This window comes from Eretmochelys imbricata, chromosome 6, assembly GCF_965152235.1.
Source record: "Eretmochelys imbricata isolate rEreImb1 chromosome 6, rEreImb1.hap1, whole genome shotgun sequence".
Taxonomy (NCBI): domain Eukaryota; kingdom Metazoa; phylum Chordata; order Testudines; family Cheloniidae; genus Eretmochelys; species Eretmochelys imbricata.
Genome location: NC_135577.1, coordinates 89,225,930 through 89,247,370, shown reverse-complemented (window position 1 = coordinate 89,247,370; position 21,441 = coordinate 89,225,930).

Genomic DNA, 21,441 nt, shown 5'->3' with positions numbered 1-21,441 from the left:
TAGCTCACGAAAGCTCATGCTCAAATAAATTGGTTAGTCTCTAAGGTGCCACAAGTCCTCCTGTTCTGTCTGAGCATAGCATGTCAGATATGCAACACCTTGCAAAATGTGCCTGTAGTTTCCTGATCATAGTTCTTGCCTGAGTGCCCTCCAGATAGTCTAGCGCACAGAAATTGGACCAGTAATCTATTATGACCATGCAGAAAAATGAACAAGTCTGTTACAACCTTTTCTCAGGCCCCGGTTGGGATTTAATGAACTTATAGTCTTCTGTTGGTCACTTACTCTTTGCCCACTTCCTGCTGTTCCACGTATGCTCTCAATTTACTCCTGGGGGAATTCTGCACCAAAAAAAAAAAAATTCTACTCACAATATTTTAAAATTCTGCATATTTTATTTGTCAAAATAACACAATATAATCACATCAGTTTCAATTATTTTGGTAATTTATTTCAAAATACCTGTCAGCAAGTATGTCTGTAACAATACAGACAGCAAAACAGATTCAGGAAATGTTTTTTGACAAATAGTTCCTTACTAGGCATATTAATACAGAACTCGGAGTAATTTATTATTATTATTACATCAATACAGAACCGTATTTCCTGCACCCCTCAGAAACGGTGCAAAGACTTGGAGGAGTCAGGGGGTAATAGAAGAGCTGTGGGAGAGGAAAGTAATTGCTGGGAAGGAGCCTGGTTGTGAACTTGGAGGGTTGTTGGGTGTGGGTGGAAGAAGTATGGAGCAGTGTGGTGGTGGTTTTTTGAGACGGGGAGGGTTTGTTAGGGGGCCTCCCCTATACTGACCCCCTAGCCCCAAGCCTTTCCCATTTAGTCAGGCACCTCTGCCCCTAGTCCATGTGTCCTTGCACCTCCACTCAGTCATCCCTCCTCCCTATCTCCATGTGGCCAGCCTCTTCTCTTCCCTGTCTGCAGCTGGGGCTGGCCTGGGAGTGGCTGCTCTCTGTTCTGGTGCCACAGCAGCCCCTGGTGGGTGAAAGGCATAATTATAGCACCTTTCCAGCAGAATGTATTTTCTGCAGAGAAAGGCACATGAATTCTGCATGTGTGCAGTGGCACAGAATTCCCCCAGGAGTATCAACTGGACATTCATTCTTAGCCAATGTCTTACTTGCTTCTCTTCCTTTTCCCCAATGAAATAGTTAAAAAAAATGTACGCTAATTTTCTCATCTTTATTCCCCATGGTCAGCTCTGTTTACAAGCTCAGTTCTTGTGTCCATGCTTGTGCAAGATTTCTTTTGTCTGGCAATTCACCATTCCCCATGATCAGAGTGAATGAGCAACATTGTGGGACTCAGTTTCTAGGTGCTGCTTTATCTGCCTGTTAATCATAGTCTCTTCCTTTCTGTGGGTCTTGCTAGACTTACCACTGCAACCATATTTGATGAACCATGTGCTGGGTAATTACTTGACACAGCTTCAGTGTTAGAATCAGAGTGCTTTTCTGGAAACCGTTTTAAATATAAGATCAGCAACAAATTGCCTCTGGTATCTTTATAGTTAATAACTTTGGAGGTGTAGGTTAGCTGAAAAGGGAAGTGATCTAGGACTGAGATGAAAAAGATCAGCTCACTTTATTAGCTGAGGAGTCTGTGTAGGGGAGTTGGTGGACAGAGAATGAGCTCACTTCCCACAAATTTTATGTACAAGAAAACTTATTGACTCCTCAAAGACCCAAACCATTACTGTTTTTTTCACAGCCTAGACTTCACTTGTCTTTTTGGCTCGGACTCAGTGCTCCACAAAGCCCTTTAGGCCCAGCAGTTGTAATACATTTTATACAACACTAGTTACCATACTTCAACTTCAGTTTCTAACACTGGAGCTCCAGAGACTGCTGAGGTTCAGCTGAGTTAAGCTTTTCTAACTTTTTCCCAGTTTCCCCTGCTTAAAGTGATCTCCTGGCATCTCATTTCCTGAGAGCTCTGCCCTTTGAATCTTTCTCTGCCTTCTAGTGCAAATGTGGAGGTAAATTTTTTTTACCTCATACCTGTTTTGTCCCACTAAACTACCTGTCTCATCTTTCCCATTGCAGTTTCTAATCTGATTTTTTTTTTGGGGGGGGGGGAGGAAATAATCTTCTTGGGACAAGACTTAAAGAGCAGAAATAGTCTGGTCACATGTTCAGACAAGTCTCATGTAGATGTTTTCTCCTGCAATTTTCTTTCCTGGGCGTTTTCATTACTGTTCATGGAATATAAATCTATTTAAGGTAATGAGGGAATGGATGAAATACACAGTGAGATTATGGATGTAGATGTCAACCTGTAAGGTGAATCCATGGTTGAGAAAAATAGTTGGAGAAATTGTAGAACCCTAATGGATAGGGCCCTACCAAATTCACGGTCCATTTTGGTCAATTTCATGGTCATAGCATTTTAAAAATAATAAATTTAATGATTTCAGATATTTATATCTGAAATTTCATGGTGGTGTAACTGTAGGGTCCTGATTCAAAAGGAGGTTGTGAAGTGTGTGTGTGGTTGTCGCAGAATTGCCACCCTTACTTCTGCACTGCTGCTGGCGGCAGTGCTGCCTTCAGAGCTGGGTGGCTGGAGAGCGGCGGCTGCTGGCTGGGAGCCCAGCTCTGAAGGCAGCACTGCCGCCAGCAGCAGTGCAAAAGTAAGAATGGCATGGTATGGTATTGCCAGCCCTTTCTTCTGTGCTGTTGCCTTCAGAGCTGGGTCCTTGGCCAGCAGCTGCCACTCTCTGGCTGCCCCGCTGTGAAGTCAGCAGCACAGAAGAAAGGAGTGGCATGGCATGGCATTGCCACCCTTACTTCTGTGCTGCTGCTGGCAGGGCACTGCCTTCAGAGTTGGCTGCCTCGCCAGACACCGCTGCTTTCTGGCCATCCAGCTCTGAAGGCAGTGTAGAAGTAAGAGTGGTAATACTGTGACCCTCCTACAATAACCTTCCAACACCCCTTTTGGGGGTCCTGACCCAATTTGAGAAACGCTGGTCTCTCCCATGAAATCTATATAGTATAGGTAAAAGTACACAAAAGATCAAATTTCATGGGGAGACCAAATGTCATGGTCTGTGATGCATTCTTCATGGCCGTGAATTTGGTAGGACCCTACTAATGGATTAGGAATGAGACTGCCTAAGCCTCATCAGCATTTTGCCCTCATGGAGGGAGGAAAACAGTGCTTAGTTCCTTGTTTCTTGGTGTTAAACTTCACAGATGAGGTCAATCTCCTCCTCTGTTTTGTGAACTGACGTGTACATTGAGAGAAGGGTAGAATGTGCATTCTTTCTACAAGTTACATTTTTTGCTTCCCATTGGACGGTACTGTAGAATATTAACAAGTCCTCCAGCTCCCACATATAACTCTAATGGTAAACATTGACATATCTATTCTCACTCAACTAAAATGACTTATACATGTGCTTATAGGGATGACATGCCTTAATGTGAGCTTTTTGTCAGGTATCCTAATTTTATACTTACACATTCTGTACAACATTAGTGCAATATCCAGACCAAGCTTTGACTGCTTTTCTGATTAATTAGTAAATGAGCAGATTTTTTTGATTCTACAAAGACATTGACACCAATCACCAAATAGTAATATCTAAATAATGACAGCCTGACTCTGTAATGATACTGCCATTCGTAATGATACTGCCATTCGTTAAATCTGCAGCTCTCTCTCGGGCTGTAAGTGGAAAGTAACTATTAACAGTGCATCAAACTTGTCACCATCAATATTGTAAGGCTCTATCCCTAGCTTTGACTCTGTTGCTGGCACAGAGTGCCCGAGGCAAGCAACAGTTGGGTTCGTTGCCCGGTGTGCGTCGCGCCAATGACCACAATGGGGTGGAGAAGCAGAGAGTTTTATTTGAAGCTTCAGATAGGGCTCAGGGAGACTGAACTGTCTCAAATCCTGCAGCCCCAAATGCAGATTACAGTATACAATTTATACCTTTGCCTATTTCACTACACAAGCTTATACAACCAATTACCTGTTGCCCCGCACAATACCATAGCCAATCAGCTAAAGCAGCCAGTTATGTTTTTCCTCAGTAGCATTGCCCGAGCCTTGCCTTATTTGGTTCTATTTGTTACTCATTTTTGCTAAACATTTCTGGCTTATCTATAAATTTCCCAGGCCGAAGCTGGTTTGGCTGGCGAGCCGTGTGCAAACCTGTCTGTTTGTGTGTTAGCTTCCTCATAGTTTTGCAGGGTCACAGAAAATTCAAGGAACGGAGGGGCTTCAGTTTGCCTGGGCCTAGAGCAAGAGGGCTTCATCGACACTCGTGGTCTTCCACCCTCCCGAGTTACCTAGAGTAGTGCCCAGTGTCACCAACAACTCTATTTTTAAACAAAGTTCTTCACTGGGTCTTGATTAGTCATCAGCCTTTTCATAGAATTTCCATTCAGATCAATAGAATGCTCTGGTGAGGAACAGTTATTACATCTAGGTAGTAAATCTGGTAGCATGGAAAGGGTTAAAGACCTTTTCACAAGTCAGGTCTGCTTTTTGTGTCTTTTGGAATGTGGAGTATGCTATTTTGCATTATTCTGAGAGATTCATTGATAGGTTTCCCAGACTGTTGAAAATGGTTGGGATTGTCAAAAGCACCTGAGTGAATTAGGCTATGTCTATACTACAGAGTTTTGTCAACAAAAGTTATGCCGACGTACAACACCGCTTTAATTAAACCGCTGTTGCATGTCGACACTATGCTGCTTGTGTCGGCAGAGTGAATCCACACTAGCCGTTCTTAGATTGACACAGAGCAGTGCACTGTGAGTAGCTATCCCACTGTGCAGCTGGCCACAGGGTGCTTTGGGAAGGGTTTGCAATGCTTCATGGGAGCAGATACAGCATCACATGATGCAGGTTTCTCAATCCCATTATTCCATGGGCATCCTACTAGATTACACACTTTAGTTGAAAAGCAGTTGGCGGGGGGGGGGAGGGGGAAAGTGTGTGTGGGGGGAGTGAGTGTATTGCATGCTGTGCGTTAAGTTCAGACAGCAGCTGGAACCAACCAATCCTGAGACAATGGGAGGGGGATCCCCCCACATCAGCTCCTGCCTCCCTCCCTGGCTTTGCACAGCAGTCTCTCTCTCTCTCTCCCCCACACCCTGCTCTGCCTACTGCTACGTTCCTAGTGCCAGGGAGAGCAGGATTCCACATTAATGGTTCTGAGTTCTCCAACGTCTTCCTCAGCCCACAGACCAATGATCCATCCCAGCCCGTCCCTTTACTCCAGGCAGGAGAGCATGTTGCTGTTTTCCTGCCAGCATGCTCAGCATATGATCTCTCCACGCTGAGGAATGTCAAAGCTTTCCGGAGCTTTGAAAGGCAAGGGGGCACATGCCTGCAGGGCAGCAGAGCTCAAAACAGTGAGCAGAGTGGCTCGGCAAGCATTGTGGGATATTGGGGGAGGCCAGTTACATGGACATAACAAATGGCAGCGTTTACACTGACGCTTTGTTGTTTTATCTTTGCCGCTAAAGCTCTATCGAGATGGTTTTATTTGTTGCAGAAAGTAGCATTGTGGTGTGTACACCTCCATAGTTTTGTTGGCAAAAGCTGCCTTTTGCCAACAAAACAGTATAGTGTAGATAAGGCCTTAGGAACACAAATCTCTTTGTGTTTTGGTCCTTTAACCAGACCATTTAAAAAAAAGCATCTGAATGGCTTTATAATTAAGAGAAAAACCAAAAACTTGTACTGTAATCTTTATTCAAACTTTCTATGGGAGCAAGTTTTCAGATCTGTCTAGATGGAAATTGTCTGTAAAATTTAGTGTTACATTGCTAGCAATATTGAGTGAAATGTCTGGGCTTGTCTATGTAGTCTGTTAGTGCACAACAAGCCAGGGTGTAAAACTACAGCACTCTATCTTGCCCTGCAATAACTGGCCATGTGGACACTGCTAGTGCACACTGAAAGTTCTGTAGTGAGCTTTGATGGACTGCTGTTTCAAAGCATCGTATGTCAAAGCATACTCCGCTTGGCCACTTAGTGAGCAGTAGGCTAGAGTGCTGTAGATTTACACCTTTGACAGTGTCAACAAGGCTTTAGTCTTTCAAGGGAGATTTTCAAAGGCACCAATGACTCTCAAGGGGAGTTGGGTGCCTAATTGTCACTTTTTGGAAAATATTTTAGTCTACAAGTTACACTGCATCTCGGAACAAAGAAGAAAACCAAAAAAATTCCATTGTGTAAAACTGCTTTGTTAGCAAGACAGCAATTGATACCCTAGATTTTCAAGTCTGAATTTTCAGAATGCATGTTAGGGACCAATTTACACTGAACCAAGTGCAGACAAAGTGAGCTTTGGAATATATTATGTACTTGATAGACTCTCATTTTAAAAGACACAAATGTTTATTTTGTACCTCTATGAATTTAAGACTCAGTTCAACAGAAAAGCCAGCTAAGTAGGTAGAATACGAACAGTCAAACGCATTGCCTCCAGGGGTGCTGGAACAATTTGTATAGTGGGGGTGCTGAAAGCCATTCAGCCAAACTGTAAACCCTGTTTATGGTGGAAAACCACTTCAGACCAGGGGGTATGGCAGCACCCTTTGTTCCAGCACCTATGATTGCTTCTACCACTTCAGCTGTTCTGGATAGGGGGCCATTACATTGTTCAACATACTGTATTTCCCAACCACAGGTCAAGCTGATTTCTTTAGGGTCCCATTATCCATGTGAAGGAATGCTCTTTTATGCCATTGTTATTTGTTCTGAGGTAGCACCTACGATTCCCAGTCATGCCAATCAGTGTGAGTTTATGGAAAATGGGTCCTGTCGAACTAACTTGATATCTTTATTTTGATGAAATTAAAAGTTTGGTTGATAAAAAAAATAGTGTCCTAATATACTTACACTTTTGTAAGGTATTTGACTAGGTACATTTTGATTAAAAAAATTGAATGACATATAACTAACATGGCACACAGTAAATAGATTAAAAGCTGGCTAACTGATTGGACTCAATGTACCTGTAAATGGGAGTAGTCCTTGAATGGGTGTGTTTGTAGTAGAATCCCTCAGGGGTCTGTTCTTGGCCCAACACTATTTAACATTTTTATTAATAACCTGAAAGAAAACAAAGTAATTACTGATTGTTTGCTTGTGCCTAGTTTATGAAGCAGTCCAGATTTCTCTGTATTAGTGACCTGTCCTCTTCATTATTTACCACTCCAATTTTTGGATCATCTGCAAACTATCTGAATTTTAATATGGCTAAATGTATACATTTAGGGACAAAGAATGCAGGCCATACTTACAGGATGGGGACTCTTGGGAAGCAGTGACTATAAAATAGATTTGGGGGCCATGGTGGATAATCAGCGGAATATGAGCTCCCAATGTGATGCTCTGGCCAAAAGAATTAGTGCTATCCTTGGATGCATAGAATCATAGAATATCAGGGTTGGAAGGGACCTCAGGAGGTCATCTAGTCCAACCCCCTGCTCAAAGCAGGACCAATCCCCAATTAAATCATCCCAGCCAGGGCTTTGTCAAGCCTGACCTTAAAAACTTCTAAGGAAGGAGATTCCGTAGACTAAACATTCCCAGTTCCCTCAGCCTCTCCTCATAACTCATGTGTTCCAGTCCCCTAATAATTTTTGTTGCCCTCCGCTGGACTCTTTCCAATTTTTCCACATCCTTCTTGTAGTGTGGGGCCCCAAACTGGACACAGTACTCCAGATGAGGCCTCACCAGTGTTGAATAGAAGAGAACGATCACGTCCCTCGATCTGCTGGCAATGTCCCTACTTATACATTCCAAAATGCCATTGGCCTTCTTGGCAACAAGGGCACACTGTTGACTCACATCCAGCTTCTCGTCCACTGTAACCCCTAGGTCCTTTTCTGCAGAACTGCTGCCGAGCCATTCGGTCCCTAGTCTGTAGCGGTGCGTGGGATTCTTCCGTCCTAAGTGCAGGACCCTGCACTTGTCCTTGTTGAACCTCATCAGATTTCTTTTGGCCCAGTCCTCCAATTTGTCTAGGTCTCTCTGTATCCTATCCCTACCCTCCAGCATATTTACCTCTCCTCCCAGTTTAGTGTCATCTGCAAACTTGCTGAGGGTGCAATCCACACCATCCTCCAGATCATTTATGAAGATATTGAACAAAACCGGCCCCAGGACCGACCCTTGGGGCACTCCACTTGATACCGGCTGCCAACTAGACATGGAGCCATTGATCACTACTCGTTGAGCCCGACAATCTAGCCAGCTTTCTATCCACCTTATAGTCCATTCATCCAGCCCATACTTCTTTAACTTACTGGCAAGAATACTGTGGGAGACCGTGTCAAAAGCTTTGCTAAAGTCAAGGAACAACATGTCCACCGCTTTCCCCTCATCCACAGAGCCAGTTATCTCGTCATAGAAGGCAATTAGATTAGTCAGGCATGACTTGCCCTTGGTGAATCCATGCTGACTGTTCCTGATCACTTTCCTCTCCTCTAAGTGCTTCAGAATTGATTCCTTGAGGACCTGCTCTATGATTTTTCCAGGGACTGAGGTGAGGCTGACTGGCCTGTAGTTCCCAGGATCCTCCTTCTTCCCTTTTTTAAAGATGGGCACTACATTTGCCTTTTTCCAGTCGTCTGGGACCTCCCCCAATCACCATGAGTTTTCAAAGATAATGGCCAATGGCTCTGCAATCACATCTGCCAACTCCTTTAGCACTCTCGGATGCAACGCATCCGGCCCCATGGACTTGTGCACACCAGCTTTTCTAAATAGTCCTGAACCACTTCTTTCTCCACAGAGGGCTGGTCACCTCCTCCCCATGCTGTGCTGCCCAGTGCAGACGTCTGGGAGCTGACCTTGTTCGTGAAGACAGAGGCAAAAAAGCATTGAGTACATTAGCTTTTTCCACATCCTCTGTCACTAGGTTGCCTCCCTCATTCAGTAAGGGGCCCACACTTTCCTTGACTTTCTTCTTGTTGCTAACATACCTGAAGAAACATACCTTGTTACTCTTAACATCTCTTGCTAGCTGCAACTCCAGGTGTGATTTGGCCTTCCTGATTTCACTCCTGCATGCCCGAGCAATATTTTTATACTCATCCCTGGTCATTTGTCCAATCTTCCACTTCTTGTAAGCTTCTTTTTTGTATTTAAGATCAGCAAGGATTTCACTATTAAGCCAAGCCGGTCGCCTGCCATATTTACTATTCTTTCTACACATCGGGATGGTTTGTCCCTGTAATCTCAATCAGGATTCCTTAAAATAAAGCCAGCTCTCCTGGACTCCTTTCCCCCTCATGTTATTCTCCCAGGGGATCTTGCCCATCAGCTCCCTGAGGGAGTCAAAGTCTGCTTTTCTGAAGTCCAGGGTCCGTATTCTGCTGCTTTCCTTTCTTCTTTGTGTCAGGATCCTGAACTTGACCATCTCATGCTCACTGCCGCCCAGGTTCCCATCCACTTTTGCTTCCCCTACTAATTCTTCCCGGTTTGTGAGCAGCTGGTCAAGAAGAGCTCTGCCCCTAGTTGGTTCCTCCAGCACTTGCACCAGGAAATTGTCCCCTACATTTTCCAGAAACTTCCTGGATTGTCTGTGCACCGCTGTATTGCTCTCCCAGCAGATATCAGGGTGATTGAAGTCTCCCATGAGAACCAGGGCGTGCGATCTAGTAACTTCTGCGAGTTGCCAGAAGAAAGCCTCGTCCACGTCATCCCCCTGGTCTGGTGGTCTATAGTAGACTCCCACCACGACATCACCCTTGTTGCTCACACTTCTAAACTTAATCCAGAGACTCTCAGGTTTTTCTGCAGTTTCATACTTGAGCTCTGAGCAGTCATACTGCTCCCTTACATACAGTGCAACTCCCCCACCTTTTCTGCCCTGCCTGTCCTTCCTGAACAGCTTATATCCATCCATGACAGTACTCCAGTCATCTGTGTTATCCCACCAAGTCTTTGTTATTCCAATCACATCATAATTCCTTGACTTTGCCAGGACTTCCAGTTCTCCCTGCTTGTTTCCCAGGCTTCGTACATTTGTGTATAGGCACTTGAGATAACCCGCTGATCACCCCTCTTTCTCAGTATGAGACAGGAGCCCTCCCCTCTCACGTACTCCTGCTCGTGCTTCCTCCCGGTATCCCACTTCCCCACTTACCTCAGGGCTTTAGTCTCCTTCCCCTGGTGAACCTAGTATAAAGCCCTCCTCACTAGGTTAGCCAGCCTGCTTGCGAAGATGCTCTTCCCTCTCTTCGTTAGGTGGAGCCCATCTCTGCCTAGCACTCCTCCTTCTTGGAACACCATCCCATGGTCAAAGAATCCAAAGCCTTCTATCCGACACCACCTGCATAGCCATTCGTTGACTTTCACGATTCGACGGTCTCTACCCAGGTCTTTTCCTTCCACGGGGAGGATGGACGAGAACACCACTTGCGTCTCAAACTCCTTTATCCTTCTTCTCAGAGCCACGTAGTCTGCAGTGATCCGCTCAAGGTCATTCTTGGCAGTATCATTGGTGCCCATGTGGAGAAGCAGGAAGGGGTAGCGATCTGAGGGCTTGATGAGTCTCGGCAGTCTCTCCGTCACATCGCGAATCTTCGCTCCTGGCAAGCAGCAGACTTCTCGGTTTTCCCGGTCGGGGCGGCAGATAGATGACTCAGTCCCCCTGAGGAGAGAGTCCCTGACCACCACCACCCGCCTCCTTCTCTTGGGAGCGGTGGTCATGGAACCCCCAACCCTAGGACAGTGCATCTCATGCCTTCCAATCGGTGGAGTCTCCTTCTGCTCCCTTCCCTCAGACGTATCATCTGGTCCACTCTCCGCATTAGTACCTGTGGAGAGAACGTGAAAACGGTTACTTATCTGTACCGGCGTTGCTGGTACATGGGCGTTCCCCTTTCTTCTTCTGGAGGTCACAACAAGGGAATGTGAAGTAAGAATAGAGAGATTATTTTACCTCTGTATTTGGCACAGGTGCAAGCACTGCTGAACTAGTGTGTCCAGTTTTGGTGTCAAATAAAAAAGGATGTTGATAAATTAGAGAGGGTTCAGAGAAGAGCCACAAAGAGTGATTAAAGAATTAGAAACCATGCCTTGGAGCTCCTTGAGTCCATCACTCTATCTAGTTAGCTTAACAAATACAAGGCTAAGGTTGATTAGTCTATAAATACCTGCACTGGGAACAAATATTTGCTAATCTTCCATCTTGTAGAGGAAGGTGTAACACAATCCAATGGCTGGAAGTTGAAGCAAGATAAATTCAGACTGTAAATAAGGTGTACGTTTTTAAGTGGTTAACTATTGGAACAATTTACCAAGGGCCGCAGTGGATTCTCTATCACTGGCAACATTTAAATCAAGATTGGATGTTTTTCTAAAAGCTCTGTTCTAGAAATTATTTTGGGGAAGCCCTAGGGCCTGTGTTGTACGGGAGGTCAGACTAAATGATCACAATGGTCCTTGGAATCTATGAATTGATTTAGTGTCACTCTGCTTTAAAGATGACTGTAAAATCAGATTGTGGGGTTTAATTTTTATTGTGGCAACGATTTGCAGAACAAACTTGCTGTTCACCAATAAAGATGGTTCTATTCATCTTACAAATTCAGTCTAAAGATATGAGAATCAAGCTGAATTTATTCTGGCTTATTCATCTGCAGGCCAAATTTTTGGTAATATTTCTACCACCCACTTGTCTTCAGTGGGGTTGCAGAGGTGTGAATGAAGGCAGATTTTTGGCCTGCAATTGGCAATGCATGAGACAGAATAGAATTCAGCTCACTCTCCTGTTGTAATGTGCTTTTAAGTACTGCTGGCATTGAGAATATAAAACCTCTATGACTCTAAGTGAAACTATATTGATGAAGTGGAGTAAGAAGTTCTCATTCATACATAGAGTGAAGTATGATAATAAATGAACGAACATTGCTGAATCCTCTCAGCACTGCTGTCTGGCTTTACTTTGAAGTTAGCTGGTTCTATAATGTGCTTCCTATTAACTACATTAAAACATTGTGCAGATAGTATTAATTTCTTCTGGTTCTCTCACTTTTAGACCTACACCCCCACATTGATTACATAGCAATGAGACAAATAATGGTGCATGTGAGTCAAGTATTAAAAGCCAATTTACTTTTAAGTTTGACTATTACCCATAGTCAGTCCTTACTGCTGAACTCAACACAAAAAGAAACTGACTGCTTCAGATTCAGTAGGTTATTTTTTCAGTAAGCTACACCTTGTAAGTTTCTGGAGCTATTTATTTAGACTTTCAGGCTGGAACTAGAAAGCTGATACACCAATATGGCTGGCAAGTAAATTATTGCTCTTTTGTGGCTTTGTCATGAAACCCAAACAAGTGTAGGGCAACAGTAGCCTGTGAATCAGATTGTGCCCATCAGAGTCAATCTGCCTCCTGTTTTCTAGTTGAACTGCAGTTTAAATATCTAGGCCTATACCCTGCACAGCACGCATCCCTGTGTGTGTGGGGGGGAAGGGGAGGGAGGGGGAAGGGGGAGAGGAAAGGTGGGAAGACTCCACCCACTTGGGAATGGCATGTACAGACTGCTCTGCTGCTTCATGCAAGCTGGTACAAGAGAGCGGGGTGGGGTGGTGGTGGTTCCTTTTGCTCCTTTACTCTATGGCCATGTAAGATGAACCATAATTTTACTTTTCACAGTTTAGACTGCTTCTCTATCCTTAGTGCTACCTTCACCTAGATATTTCATGTCTTGCTAATAAAATGACTCATTGTTCTAAAACCCACTGACTATATGTGGTGCCTGGAGAATTAAGGATGGAGTGGTAACCCTAACTGGGAAATTTCTTGCTTTTGTTTACGTGTGTAGGTTTAATTTTCAAACAAGGTCACTAAATGTTAAGTACCTCAGTACAGATGTAGACCCCTAAATGGGCATTTAGTCACCTAAATGTTCATTTTTAGATGCTTAACTGTGAGTTTGGGTGCCTAGAAACCCAGATTTGAAATTGGGCTCTAAACTTACACATCCTTGTAACTTAACACTTTCTGTTTAATTTTCCCTCCCTTTTAAAACAGCCTTTTGAAGCTTTCAAAGGACAGATATGTTTATAACATGACAACATAAACAGATGCAGGAAGCTCAAATATCACATTATTTCCTCTCTAAGAAAGAGGGTATGGTTGACTCATGTTCAGGGGAATGTATGACTATGTCTAGTCTAGGTTTTCATGTTACAAAGCTATGGAATCATGTAGGGGAAAAGTAAACAAGATGCAAACATTATTTCCAGTTAGAAGTGGTTTGGTTTCAGAAAAATTCTCTGTGTAGTCATAGACAGAACTAGGATTTAAATCTCTTGTTCAGTATATCTTGAGCAGGACACTTGATGATCACCTGTCTGTTCATTCCCTTTGGGGCACCTGCCATTGGCCACTGTCAGAGGACAGGATACTAGGCTTGATGGACCTTTGGTCTGACCTAGTATGGCCGTTCTTATGTTCTTTATTAATAATGACCTTTGTTACATGACATTTACATGACTTAATTGGGCCTTTTTTAAGTACTTTTTTAAAATACAAGTTTTTTAGTGGTTACCACACAAACATACGCGTTGCCTAAACTAAACACTTCTTTGCCATTAGAAGCTAAATATTGCATGATACATTGTTCGCTTGAATGGTTTAAATGACGTTTTTTTTAGGGACCAAGTTAGTTGTGAGCACACCTATTTGCTTTGTTCCCACTTTTTACAATGTTTCATTAATTTTACTAATTTATAATTCCCTCTTTTAAATTAAGTGTTTCACTTATTTTTATTTGCCATAACTTTTTATTAATATTTTTTGGCAACACCCAGGCCATTGCTGCTTTTTTTTTTTTTTTTTTTTTGCTTTCCTGTGTTGTGTAACAGCATTTTGCTTTTTTACTTCCTCTCATAGTGGCTTGATTCCAATTAAACTTTATATATTTTTTATTTTGCAATTTGTTGATTTTATATACGAGGATTTTTGAACCACTTAAAAGGCAACATTGCCCATTACTTAACAGATTAACCATTTTTTTATGTATTGCATTTTATAAGTTTGCATCTGTACACATTGTATTGCTAGTTCAGTTTTATTGTTAATTTTAGACACACCAAATGGATTTACATTTAGAGACGTTTTTGAGACTTGGGCTTGTTTTAATTGGAGTTTTACACTTTTTATTTTGTTTTGATAATGCACCAAAATTTTGTTACATGTGTCTGCATAGCCCCCAAAGTTTTACCCGAAGCTGACATTTTTTTTGGTAACATTTTAATATTAAATAAGCTTAAAACTTCAGCTTCAGCACCAATACTAGCTATGATATATTTTCCTATACCTTTTTGATTTTGCATAGTTCTGTTTTCCCATTGTTGTTGCCACGCTTGTAATAGAGGCAAGACATATGGCATACACTCCAGATGTTTTGCACTTCTGTTTAGTTGTGCTTCTTTTAACCAGACTGTTTGATTTACAGGGCTTTGATTACTTTTTTTTTATATGGGTACATGTTTGCCATGATTTTTGGTGCAATTGTGTTTACTCATATTTGATTAATGACCATATTCCCAAAAATATATTTCCCCATTAATTTTTTTAAAGCAACTTAATTTTATTATTATGGAAGGATTTGCCATTATACCATATTTTTATACCTTTTTTCCTTAGTATGTATAAAAATCTTTCTTGCATTTTAAATTGTTTGGCTTTGTATATTTTTGCTACATTTTTGCCATTTTCCCACCATATTTTAAATTTAACCTTAAAAGGTATTTTTTGACATTTGGTTTTGTTTGGTTCTGTTTTTTTTATTTTGTTCCATGAATAGTTGAATGTATGATATTCTTTGATTTATACCTTTATTTTAGAGGTGCTTCCATATGTATATTTATGTACCCCTAAATTTTTCCAAATATTTACAAAACATAAAAGCTAAAACCCATATTTTTACCCTTTTTGAATTATGACGATCCTTAATATTGAAGCCATGGCCATTATTCCATAGGAATAATGTCCGATGCTTCCAGTCAAATTATTTTAAATACTTACACTCACCTTTTTTATTTTTGCTCGAACTCGGTATTATTAATTATTATTATTTTAAAAATATAACGCACACAACACAATTTTTTTAATAAGCACAAAATGCAAAGCAAGTATAAGCAATAATCCAGTTACAAAAATTGTAGCACCTTATTTACACTTTAAATTCAAGGTCCATACAGGATAATCTTTGGTGCAATTGGGCATTTTTTTTTCTTTGTAACATAAACTAAAAGAAGAAGAAAGGAAAATTATTTAATTTTTAGGCCAAAAATTTAATTGTGATGTGTGGACCCACTTTTCCTTTTCCACCTTGTTAATTTGCACTACAGTAGGTGAAATTTTATTTTTGATGGAAAATGATTAATCCATTTAGACTTCAGGACATGATTTTTTTATATTAATTTTAAATACATTATTTTTGATTTTTTTATAATTTACTGTTCTGAGCCACACGAGAATTTACATAGTCTCTTGCTTTTTTAATGGCTTTAGTTAGTTTAAATTTAATTTTTTTAAGTTTTATTGGTAACTTTCTTACCCATTGGGTAACTGATGCCTTTTTTGGTGGTGGAGGGGGGGTTAAATAAAGGGCTCCACAATTTTATAGACCTTCCAAAGAGAATTTGATAGGGCTGGTAGCTAGTACCCAATCAATTACTATTTTGGATGGCTGCCAAAACCTTTGGCAATTTATTGTCCCAATGTTTGCCAGGTTTTTTTTTTTTTTTGCACTACTTTGCATAGAGCTTGTTTAAAAGAGGGTTTAAAAAAATTTTTTTTTTTTACTCTTTCTGACAATTGAGGATGATAGGGGATATGTCGTTCTGGCTTTATTTTTAAAACTTTTAATAAACTTTTAATTACTTTTTTTTTTTAACAGAATGTGGCCCATTATTTTAATTAATTAATTTTTGGAGTTTCATATTTACTAAACACTACTTTTTACAACTTTTTGGCAGTGGTTTCTGCAGTATGATTTTTGGTGGGAATCGCCTTTACCCATCCGAAAAAGGCATTTACTATTACTAATAAAGACTCATGCTCCAAAAGTCGGGCCAAAGGTGCTAGGGAATCTGATTCTGACCGAACAGGAGCAGATGGGTAACCAAGGACTGATCCTGAGCCTCCAATTCCTATCTGGGGCTTGGTACTGGGGAATACTGGGTTGATTGAATCAGGACTCCCCACAGCAGGATCAATTCTGACAAACTGGGGGATTCCAGATAGCCAGGCCTTCCAGGAGAGCATACTGAGGTTCCACCTGAGATGCACTGCCTGGTGTCTTGGACCATCAATGCCATCTTGGAGGCAGAGGATGTGCACAGGGCTGGTACCACTGAAACAAAAGGAGAACGGTCCCTTCTGCCCCTATGTGGTGCGGGAGTTGTTACTCCTGTTCAGTGCATAGTTTTGAGGCACAGGGAGATCCCACTACCATCAGTATGTACATCTGTCCTGGAAAGTGAAGTCTCAGGCAGTTCTGGAAGAAAGGGTGAAGAAGACCTCTTTTTAGAGGATTTATAAGATTTGCCCCTTTCTTGTGGGGTGTTTTGCCCTTGTTTTCCTTGTGCTTCTGCTTCATGGAGTCCTAATGCTTGCTTGAGGGCTGTGATCTGTCAGGACCAGATGCTTGAGGGGTGCTTCCTGGAGGCTCCAGATGGGGAGCAGGAGGATGCAGGGTTCAAGCAGGGCCTCATGTTGAGCTCCATGAGGTGTCTCCAGATCCTGAATTAATGAGATTGCTTGGCGTTTGTGTATGGGTGGAGGAGCATGGCAGATGCTGCACATCAAAGGCATGTATGCTTCCCCAAGGCAATACAGGCAGTTCTTCAGTGGGTTGCTCACTGGGAAAACCCAGGGGCAGGCCAGACAAGGCTAGAAGCCTGGAAGTTTGGGCATCATAGGTGCCTGAAACAGTGGAAGAGCTGGAGGGAGGGGAGAACCCCCCATTCCCCAATTATCCAAACTTTAACTATTTAAAATACTTAGAGGTTGACAAAGCTGATTGCTGAAGAGCAGAAATGGTCACAGGAGGGTTCCATCCCAGATGGTGAGCAATAAAAAGAGAGGTGGTTGGACTGTGCTGCCCCTCATGCTTTTGTCTGGGAGCATAAGCAGGTGCAGGATGCAGGGGTAGACGGATGGATGCTGCTACTGAAGAATTTCTGGTCCTGGGTGCACAGAGCACATCCACAGTGAATACCCAAGGGACCAGTACTTGAAGAAAAATGACTTACTTCATCTTGGACTGGGACTTGCATAAGAACTTTCTCAAAGGGAAACTAAACAAAAAGCCAAATGATATAGTCATTATAGTGCTCATTGATGTTTAAAAATATTTTGACTTCTGTGTTTGTTAAAATAAAGAATCCTGGTCATGTCCTAGTGTAATGGACCATGTAAGTAATCAAAAACAGCACACACATTCAATCAGCATCTAGTGAATATACACCTAAAGCAGTGGTTCTCAACCTTTGGGCTCAGGACCCATTTGTAAATGTTTATGGCCTGTCATGATGCAGTAAATAGTCTGGGATTGGAGGCCCTAGAGTGGTTTCAGTCAGATCCTACCCCCTTTGGGGGGTTTGGTCCTGCCTGGCGCTCACCCCACACTGGTGGATCCTGTGCTATGGGACTGGCTGGGATTTGCTCTCTGCTCTGGGCATTGCAACTTCTGGGATTGCAGCACCGTTCAGTTATGGTCCTGCCCCTGTGACTGGTCCAAATTTGTGAGTAGAGTTGTGCCCTGGCTCATTGGCCTACTTGGACTCCTGTTATGACGACTGGGCCAAACCAGAGTGGTGCTGCAACCCCAGAGGTTGCAGTGCCTGGAGCAGGGAGATGAGCCCAGCCAACCCCATGGGACAGGAGCCACAGGAGCTGCCATGCGACCCTTTGAAACATTCTGGTGACCCAATTTTGGGTCCTGACCCACAAGCCGAGAAACCCTGACTTAAAGGATGTTACAATGATCATTAAGTAGTGGGCCTTAAGGCTGTGATACATTTGGTATAACTGTGCTTGTGTAGCAGGGTCTTATTGGAAAACCCAGGATGTGGGTTAGTGCAAGCCTGCCCACTTCGAAAGGCCCCTCCCCTAGCCTAGCAGGAGGGACCACTGGACCCAGGGTCCAAGTAAATGCGGGGGGCAACTAATGAAAAACAGGGGTCGGAGTGAAGGTCATAGGTTCAAAAAGAGGATACTGGATGGGGACACCGAGCAGAGAGCCCTGGACAATGCCCACCGCTCCTCAAAGTTGTCGAGGGAGCCAGCGGACGCTGCCCAGTGGAACTCTGCCTGGATACGTGAAACTAGGGAGGAATGGAAATAGGTCCCACAGTCGCAGAACATCCCCTTGTCCAACATCCTCCTCCTTGTATTATAGATGGAAACTTTGGCCAGGGCCAGGAGGAGGTTGATGAGGAGGTCTCGCAACTTCATGGGGCCATGGATAGGGTGTGCAAAGAGGAATAAGTGCGGGGAGAAGTGCAGTCAAAACATCAGTAAGAGGTTCTGGAGGAGCCGGAATAGGGGCTGCAACCTGGTGCATTCAAGATAGGCGTGCGCCAGGTTCTCCCTCACGCCAAAAAAGGGGCAGGCCTCGGGTATGGGGTGAACCGCTCCAGGTGCACACCTGTGCTCACAGCTCCACGAAGGAGCCACCAACCGATGTTCCCGGTGGGCCATGGGACCAAGGTGGAATAAAGGCTGGTCCACTGGGGCTCCTCACCCTCTTTAGGTGGAAGATAGTCCCGCCATTTGGTGTCAGGGTGGGACACGAGGGTGAGGAAGTGCAGTGTGTGAAGCACGAGCGTGTACAGATGGTTTCTGGGCGCAGTCTGACACCGGACTGGCTGCAGGGTTGTAGCCAGACAGCCAGCCCCCCCTCTCAGACCAGCATTGCTGGGAACACAAGGGAGCCAAAACAACAGGGCACTTAACATAAATTCCAGCACAGCCTTTGAAGCTGTGAGAAGCCCAGGTGTGCTGCTCCAATGTGCCTCTGGGAACATATACAACGATTAGGCTCACAGCAGACAGAGAAGCTGTGACAGACATGGCTCTTAGCCCCTACTAAATAGCGTGATGCACACACCCCAACATCCTAGGTGGGAAAATATTTACCCTGATAAAAGGAATGTCCAGTAGTCGACACTTATAGTTTCTCTCCCTTGCAAGTGTAAACTACTCTTGCGAGAGCTGGCATCGCCCAGACAGACCAGCCCCAATTTGGCATAAGAAAGGAGAAAGAGAATAAAGGAGTACAGAGGTACAAGTATGGGACCTACAGCACCATAATTTTTGAGTGCTTTTCACTATCCATCTGCTGGTCAGATAAGTGACAGCCTCCTAAGGCTTCTGCAGCTAAGAGGGTCCCTAAGCCTTGTCCCTTATTCGTCTTTCCGCAGAATTGAGTGACCGATCCTGGCTTGGCACCGGTGGAATCGAGAGATGCAAGGAGGGTAAGAAGCACCCACACCTGATCTCCTATCTTTAGTGTACACATATTTTGAAATAGAGCTCTATACTTTGTTTTCTTTCTTTGGGATTGTGGCTTCAGTTTTGTAACTTGTTTGTGTGTGTAACATCTCTACATTTAAATAAGTAGGCACTAGCAATTTTGTAACCACATGATTAGAATCTAGTTTAATAAATTTTGGTAACCATTTGTACATAAGCCTGACTTGTTTCTCTGGTTTACTGTAAAGCAGCCAACACAATTAAAGAACCTCAGCTGTTTTGGCTATAAAGCCTGGCCATTAGGTGAGAGTACTAAGAGCCTAGCGTTGAGTTGTGCCGCCTTCACGGGGCAAACTCTTGGGGCGCCTGTCAGTCAATCCTGGCTGCCCGCTGCGAAGGAGCTCTGAGTTCTAGCAGTTAAAGTCACAGGTGTGGAGAGGCTCTTAGTGCTGCCATTGGGGCACCTGTCAGTCAGTGTTGACTGCCCACTGCGAAGGAGCTCTGAGCTCTAGCAGTTAAAGTCACGGGTGTTTAGGACCTTGGGGCATCCGTCAGCCTAGCCCGGGCTGCCCGCCGCGAAGGGACAGTGCGTCCTAGCGGTTAAAGTCACGGATGGTATAAAACGGGCATAGCTGGCACCTCACCAAACATCCTTGGCCATCGGCTAACAAGGGTATGCAGCCAGCTCAGAGTGTGGGAACAGGGAGGCCGGGGGAACTCGCGGAACAGTGGCCGAAGAAAACTGTCTGGAGGGCAGGGGTGAGGGGTGAGCGGGGCGTGCCCTCTCGCAGGGCTCGCCGCAGGAAAATGAGAGAATCGGGTGACAAGGCGGCCTTCACGTCCTGGAGTACGCACCTGGGAGTTGGAAGGGTGGAAAGCTCCATGCGTCGATGGAGAACACGGGGCACCACCCAGTCCCCCCTGTCGTAGTCCAGGAGGTCTCCGACTCTGGTGATTTCTGCCAGGACCAACCTCCGACACACCGAGGGAAACTCCGCTACCTGCACATGTAGATCAAGGTTGTGTAGCAGGGGCTCCGTGAGGAGGTCCACCCCCTCGGTGACCACAAAGGACCTGGTCACCGAAAAAAGCTTCCAGGTCCGGAGGAGGTCCTGGTAGAAGACCGGACAGGGGGCCATTGCATGGTACAACGTACCATATTTTCCAACCATAGGCCAAGGAACAGGAGGGCGAACGACAGACCGTCCCTATACCCCAGCTCCAAGAGGTCGGTGGACCATGTCTGCCAGCACAGACCCCAGCCGCAGCGAGATGGCCTTTGCTATGACCTTGTAGTCCGTGCTGAGGAGTGAGACAGGACGCCAATTCCCTAGGTTGCGGAGGTCCCCCTTCTTCGGGAATAAGGCGAGCACAGCTCGCCTGCACGAGAGAGGGAGGACCCTGCTTTGCAAGGACTTGGCCCAGACGATGACAAGGTCTGGGCCGAGGACGTCCCGGAACATCGAGGCCCAGGTCTGACCCAGGGGGAGGACAACCCCCGCCAGCAGGCCTCGATCTGGGCGGAGGCTTAGTTCTGCCGCCCCCTCCTGCTCCGTGCCCCTCACCCCAATCTGTCACTCCTACTCTAGTCCTTGGGGCACCCCTGGCTCTACCTGGCTGCCCAGCTGTGGCTGGCACCTCGTCTGAGGCCACTGAGCCCCTTGGGGCGGTGGCCGATGCCGAGCAGCCAGGCTCTGAGCCTGTGGGCGCACCCTCCACCACCAAGACAGGGATGTTAGTCTCCCCTCCAGAGAGGGGTGCCACTGAAGACCCCAGCAAGCCTGACGCTGTGGCTGCAGGCAACGAGCTTGTAGTGACAACCGTGCTCCGCCCCTTGCTTGCCCGTCTCTGCAAGCCACGAGGATCTTTCAGGAATCCCACCAGAGGATGGCAGTGGGTTGGCTGCTGCGTCCCTCTCTGTGCTGAGGGAAAAGCTGCGCCATTTCCTACTGGAC